Below are 7,500 nucleotides of genomic sequence, written 5' to 3'. Positions count from 1 at the left end.
GCTAAACCTATGGCGTCTAGGTCGGCGCTAAAAATGACTAGTATACCTTCCATGACCTTCCATAACTCGTCCTTGGAAAAGGAAGAGGAGATGAACTACGATTTTTACGAACAGATTAAAAGTCTAGTTGAGTCGGATGACTCTTCAGATGACTTTACAGAGGATGATGAGGATGTGGAGGAGTCCTTCCTCGACATATCGGCTGAGGAACCCGTGTTGGGAAAGTTTCCCATTGACACCAAGGGAACTATCACGGTTGTACTGCCTAGTCTGGAGTATATATGCGTTATCTGTAAACAAAACATGGGCAAAGCATCCGAACTTGTTGCACATTTTAACATCAAACACAGAGACATTCCTCTGGTGTTTAAGTGCGCTAAATGTGACAAAACCAACTCAAACCACCGATCGATTGCCTGTCATGCCCCCAAATGTGGGGGAATAAAGTTAACTGAGGAAAGCTTACCAATGGTCTGTGAATGTTGCCAGGCACGCTTTGCAACTCTAAGTGGCCTTTCGCAGCACAAGAGGCATGCTCACCCAGTCACCCGTAATGAGGAAAGGATTAAAGATGGTATAAAGGGTACCTCGCAGAGAGGGGTACACCGTAGCTGCTGGTCTTTGAAGGAAGTAGAACAGCTGGCCCTTCTAGAGTTGCAGTTTCAGGGGAAAAAGAATATCAATAAGATCATTGCTGAAGCGCTTGGGACTAAGACCAACAAGCAAGTCTCTGACAAGAGACGGGACCTAAGTAAAAAGACAGGGGCCCCCATGTCAGACAGCTTACATTTTTCTTCTAGGCCTCTTGAGACATTGTCTCCCCCACCAAATGTAACAACGGGGACTTCATCCATACTCGCTCAAGCAGCTGAGCGGCTTACGAATGAGAATTCTGGGACCCTGGAAAAGCCTGCAATGGAGGCAATAAAGGCTTGGCTTAACGGCGAGGGCCAACATGATGCCCTCGTAGAAACTGCCACAGCATTGATGCTTTGTCCGATGAGATTGGTGAAAAACAAAGGCAAACGTTCAAAACCCGAGAACGACATTATTAAACCCAGGATATTACCCACACGATCTTGGATGAAGAAGAGAGCGGAAAAACGAGGAAGCTTCATGAAGCACCAGAAGCTCTTCTTTAAGAACCGCTCTCTTCTTGCGTCCTTAGTCCTGGATGGCACTGAACGTCATGAATGCCGAATCCCGAACGCAGATGTATATCGTTTTTACTGCGAAAAATGGGAGAAGGTGTTGCCATTCAATGGCCTGGGCCAATTTAAGTCATCAGGTGTTGCAAATAACGAATACTTTGAGCCCCTAATTTCGGTGGAGGAAGTTCAGACTGCCATACGGGCCATTAAACCAACGTCAGCAGCTGGGCCAGATGGCCTAACAAGGGCTGCAATCTGTGCTGCCGACCCCGAGGGTCGGACACTGACAGCCCTATTTAATGCATGGATGATTACAGGAATTATTCCCAAAGAGTTGAAAAAGAATAGGACGATTCTTATTCCTAAGGTTATGGACGATGAAAAGCTGAAAGAATTGGGGAACTGGAGACCAATAACGATCGGTTCAATGATTCTGAGATTATTTTCCAGAATAATGACTGCACGTCTTGCTCGTGCTTGTCCCTTAAACCCAAGGCAGCGTGGTTTTATAGCGGCATCTGGCTGCTCTGAAAATCTTAAGGTGCTACAGGACCTTATGAGACATGCTAAGAAATTGCACAGGCCGTTGGCTGTCATGTTTATCGACATAGCGAAAGCTTTTGACTCGGTTTCGCATGCTCATATTTTATGGGTGTTAAGGCACAAGAAAGTAGATGAACACGTGGTGGGCATCATCCAGAACGCCTACGATCGGTGTACGACCTCGTTCAAAAGCAATGGCGAGTCGACTCGAGAAATTAGCATACGTGTTGGTGTCAAACAGGGTGACCCCATGTCACCCCTGCTCTTCAATCTTGCCATGGACCCTTTGATATGCACCCTAGAGTCACACGGAGTTGGGTACTCCATTGATACCGACCACGTGACAGCTCTTGCGTTTGCTGATGATTTGGTGTTGGTGAGCGAATCTTGGGTTGGTATGGCCGCCAATCTAGCGATCTTGGAATCATTTTGTGGGCTATCGGGATTGGAGGTTCAGGCCAGAAAGTGCCAGGGCTTCATGATAAGCCCAACCAAAGATTCATATACGGTGAACAACTGCGACCCATGGACTATCAAAAATAAAGATGTCCATATGATCCAACCTGATGAATCAACGAAATACCTTGGTCTGAAAATTGGCCCTTGGACTGGCACTATACAGCCTGATCTACATTGTCAGCTAAAGACATGGATCTCGAAAATCGATGAGGCGCCTCTGAAGCCAACTCAGAAGGTTGAACTACTCAATGCCTATGCCCTACCCAGATTGTTATATCCTGCAGACCACTCGGACTGCAAGCAATCAACTCTCCGTGGGTTGGACCAAGAGATTAGAAAGGCGGTAAAAGGATGGCTCCACCTTCCCGCTTCAACTTGTGATGGACTGTTATATGCCAGAGCCCGAGACGGAGGCCTTGCCATCTTGAAACTGGAAAAAACAATCCCTTCGGTTCAAGTTAGAAGGCTGCAACGTATAGCAAACTCGTCCGATGCTATCACCCGTAATATTGTGTCCTCGCAGGGTATGGAGGAAGAATACCGTAATTTGTGGGTACGAGCAGGGGGTGACAGTGATGCAATCCCAACATTCGTTCTCAGGGACTCGGTGTCAAAAGAACCTGTATATCCGAGACCCTGCGATTGGAGGGAGCATGAATTTCAGAGATGGTGCGAAAAGCCGGTTCAAGGAAGGGGCATTGTAAACTTTGCGCATGATAGAATCAGTAATGCTTGGTTGAGGCCATGGTGCGGCTTTAAACAATGCTTCTTTATCGCAGCACTACAACTAAGGGCAAATATTTACCCAACAAGAGAAAGCTTGAACAGAGGCAGAGATGGGGCCTTACGTTCCTGCAGGAAATGCTCTGCCAGACTCGAGTCCCTTTCGCACATTCTCGGTCAATGTCCTGCAGTACAGAAAGCAAGAATTGCGCGACATAACAAGATCAGTAACATTCTGGCAGACGAAGCGGCTAGATTGGGCTGGTCTGTATACAAAGAGCCACGGTTCATATCCGAGACGGGAGAGATGAGAAAGCCTGACCTCGTGTTTGCAAAAGATGAGGAGGCGGTTGTGATCGATGTCACCGTCCGTTTTGAGCTTTCAAAGAATACCTTGTCAGATGCTGCCTCGCACAAAGTTTCGTACTATACCCCTCTTGGTGATCAAGTCAAAGTGCTGACGAAGGCTAGCAAGGTCACATTCTTTGGATTCCCGGTTGGGGCAAGAGGAAAGTGGCCCCTTGAGAATAACGAGGTACTTACCTCCCTGGGCCTGACCAAACCCAGAACGACATCACTGGCCAAGATGATTTCCCGCAGAACGCTGCTTTTCTCTCTTGATATTCTGAGAATGTTCTGTGGAAATTATGCGGTCTATGAACAGTCATAGACAACCTCCGAAACAAATAATAGTTTTGTTTTAAGATGTCATTTGTTTTAGATTGATTTTGTTATTTTCGAAGGTGAAGTCGGTTTTTATTTCATTTTACTATTTTCCACAATTTAGATTGTTATTTTCCAAGACGAAGTCTTGGTTCTTTTTTTTATTGTTAGTTTTTTTTTAACACGTCGTATTTGTTACTTTAGAGCTTAGAGGGGACTTTATTTTCGCCTTACTATTTTCTGCCTACAAAGAAGATTAAAAATAAGCTTTTTTCAAGATGGTTTTGTTATTTTCCAAGGTGAAGTCTTGGTATTCTTATTTTACTATTTTCCATAAAGAAGACCTTTCTTTTAGATTTTGTTATTTTCCAAGACGAAGACTTGGTATTTTTATTATATTGCTATTTTTTACACGAAGCTTATTCAAGAGCACTTATATAGATTAGACTTTGTTATTTTAATTCTTTATTTTTGGACTACATCAGTTCGAGAGTCCTGTAACTTACTATTTTCTGCCTACAAAGAAGATTAGAAATAAGCTTTATTTAAGATGTTTTAGATTAGATTTTGTTATTTTCCAAGGTGAAGTCTTGGTTTTTTTTATTTTACTATTTTCCACAAAGAAGACTTTTCTTTTCTTTTAGATTTTGTTATTTTCCAAGACGAAGACTTGGTATTTTTTTGCTATTTTTTACAGGAAGCTTTATTCAAGAGCACTTATATAGATTAGACTTTGTTATTTTAATTCTTTATTTTTGCACTACATCAGTTCGAGAGAAGACTACAAACCAAAATCGGACGGACAGGACCCCCACGCAGACCATGTAAAACACACACCCTTTGGGCACGGACTTCACAGAACACAAACACCCCCACAAGGAGGGCCTTAATTTGTCCTGTATACTCCGGGGGACACCTGACGACGGCGCTGAAGGCTCACAAAACACAGGGCTTCACACAAGGCCAGCCAATTTGAGGCAGCGGTAAAGCACCACGCACACCCAACGTCGGGGTGGGGAGGAGCAGGGGCGGGGACCACACATGCCTGCACACCTCTAGAGCGGCCTTTCAATGCTCGCTACTCTGTGGACCGGCAAAAGCAATTGAAACCAACCCTAACTCTCACGCGCAGTTGGCAGCCCTTCCTAGGGCACAATACCGAAACAGCGCAAGCAAACCCTGCAGCTACAACCCAAGGGACAGCCTTCCCAACGCACTCTGGAGGAGAAGAGGCTCCTCGGGCGGAGTAACACAGCTCGAGATGCTCGCTCATTCACGGAAATCGTGGGAAACAACCTGCCGCCGGCACACCACTTCGTCCTCACATGAGGTTACCATTGTCCATACAATAGTGCAGGTGCGATGGAAATCTTTTCTCGTTTTGGTGCGTGCTACATTTTTACGGATAGACCCCGTGAAACGCTAGAAATTGGCGGGGATGTGTCTCTTGTGGCTCACGGGGCTGTTAGGGTGGCACAGAAATCCCTCGGAATGGGAAAACGGGTCATTTTCGTGTTGCCACATTGCATGCGAACGGCATGAAACTTCCAGAGGCATTTGCAGCAGGAATGCATGTGCAGTCAAAAAAGTGAATATTTTTCACGGATAGACCCCGTGAAACGCTAGAAATTGGCGGCGATGTCTCTCTTGTGGCTCACGGGGCTGTTAGGGTGGCACAGAAATCCCTCGGAATGGGAAAACGGGTCATTTTCGTGTCGCCACATTGCATGCGAACCGCATGAAACTTCCAGAGGCATTTGCAGCAGAAATGCATGTGCAGTCAAAAAATTGAATATTTTTCACGGATAGACCCCGTGAAACGCTAGAAATTGGCGGGGATGTGTCTCTTGTGGCTCACGGGGCTGTTAGGGTGGCACAGAAATCCCTCGGAATGGGAAAAAACGGGTCATTTTCGTGTCGCCACATTGCATGCGAACCGCATGAAACTTCCAGAGGCATTTGCAGCAGGAATGCATGTGCACTCAAAAAATGTGATATTTTTCACGGAGAGACCCCGTGAAACGCTAGAAGTGGGCGGGGATGTCTCTCTTGTGGCTCACGGGGCTGTTAGGGTGGCACAGAAATCCCTCGGAATGGGAAAACGGGTCATTTTCGTGTCGCCACATTGCATACGAACCGCATGAAACTTCCAGAGGCATTTGCAGCAGGAATGCATGTGCACTCAAAAAAGTGAATATTTCTCACGGATAGACCCCGTGATACGCTAGAAATTGGCGGGGATGTCTCTCTTGTGGCTCACGGGGCTGTTAGGGTGGCACAGAAATCCCTCGGAATGGGAAAACGGGTCATTTTCGTGTCGCCACATTGCATGCGAACCGCATGCAACTTCCAGAGGCATTTGCAGCAGAAATGCATGTGCAGTCAAAAAAAAATTGATATTTTTCACGGATAGACCCCGTGAAACGCTAGAAATTGGCGGGGATGTGTCTCTTGTGGCTCACGGGGCTGTTCGGGTCGCACAGAAATCCCTGGGAATGGGAAAACGGGTCATTTTCGTGTTGCCACATTGCGTACGAACCGCATGAAACTTCCAGAGGCATTTGCAGCAGGAATGCATGTGCACTCAAAAACTTCTATATGTTTCACGGATAGACCCCGTGAAACGCTAGAAATTGGCGGGGATGTGTCTCTTGTGGCTCACGGGGCTGTTAGGGTGGCACAGAACTCCCTCGGAATGGGAAAAGGGGTCATTTTCGTGTTGCCACATTGCATAGGAACGCCATGAAACTTCCAGAGGCATTTGCAGCAGAAAGGCACGTGCACTCAAAAATTTTAATATTTTTCACGCATAGACCCCGTCAAACGCTAGAAGTTGGCGGGGATGTCTCTCTTGTGGCTCACGGGGCTGTTAGGGTCGCACAGAAATGCCTCGGAATGGGAAAACGGGTCATTTTTGTGTGGCCACATTGCATAGGAACGGCATGAAACTTCCAGAGGCATTTGCAGCAGGAATGCATGTGCACTCAAAAACGTCTATATTTTTCACGGATAGACCCCGTGAAACGCTATAAATTGGCGGGGATGTCTCTCTTGTGGCTCACGGGCGCTGTTAGTTAGGGTCGCACAGAAATCCCTCGGAATGGGAAAAGGGGTCATTTTCGTGTTGCCACATTGCGTACGAACGGCATGAAACTTCCAGAGGCATCTGCAGCAGAAATGCATGTGCACTCAAAAACGTCTATATTTTTCACGGATAGACCCCGTGAAACGCTAGAAATTGGCGGGGATGTGTCTCTTGTGGCTCACGGGGCTGTTAGGGTCGCACAGAAATCCCTCGGAATGGGAAAACGGGTCATTTTCGTGTTGCCACAATTGGCATACGAACGGCATGAAACTTCCAGAGGCATTTGCAGCAGAAATGCATGTGCACTCAAAAACGTGAATATTTTTTCACGGATAGACCCCGTCAAACGCTCGAATTTGGCGGGGATGTTTCTCTTGTGGGTCACGGGGCTGTTCGGCTCGCACAGAACTCCCTTGGTCCACCTGATTCGTGCATACATGCAGCAACTAAAACTCTGTAAACCTGCTGTGAGGACATCTAAACAGTGGACCAGTGAGGCTGTGGAAGATTTGCGGGCGTGCTTAGACTGTACTGACTGGGATATGTTCACGACTGCTACCAATAGTCTGGATGAACTCACAGAGGCTGTGTACATCAGCTTCTGTGAGGACTGCTGTATCCCAACACGTACCAGGGTGAACTTTAACAACAACAAGCCCTGGTTCTCAGCAAAGCTCAAAAGGTTGAGGTTGGAGAAGGAGGAAGCGTTTAGGAGTGGGGATAGAGACAGATTCAAGGAGTCGAAGAACAGGTTTAGCAAAGCGGTGAGAGAGGCTAAACGACTGTACTCAGAGACACTAAAACACCAGTTCTCTACTAACGACGCTGCTTCTGTCTGCCAAAGGGCTCAGGCACATCACCAACTACAAACCCAGA

The sequence above is a fragment of the Petromyzon marinus genome, unplaced genomic scaffold, assembly GCF_048934315.1.
Source record: "Petromyzon marinus isolate PM22_M1 ecotype Great Lakes invasive population unplaced genomic scaffold, UKy_Petmar_22M1.pri1.0 PM_G_Scaffold_28, whole genome shotgun sequence".
Taxonomy (NCBI): Eukaryota; Metazoa; Chordata; class Hyperoartia; order Petromyzontiformes; family Petromyzontidae; genus Petromyzon; species Petromyzon marinus.
The sequence above is the reverse complement of the archived record's forward strand: the minus strand, read 5'-3'. Positions refer to the sequence as shown.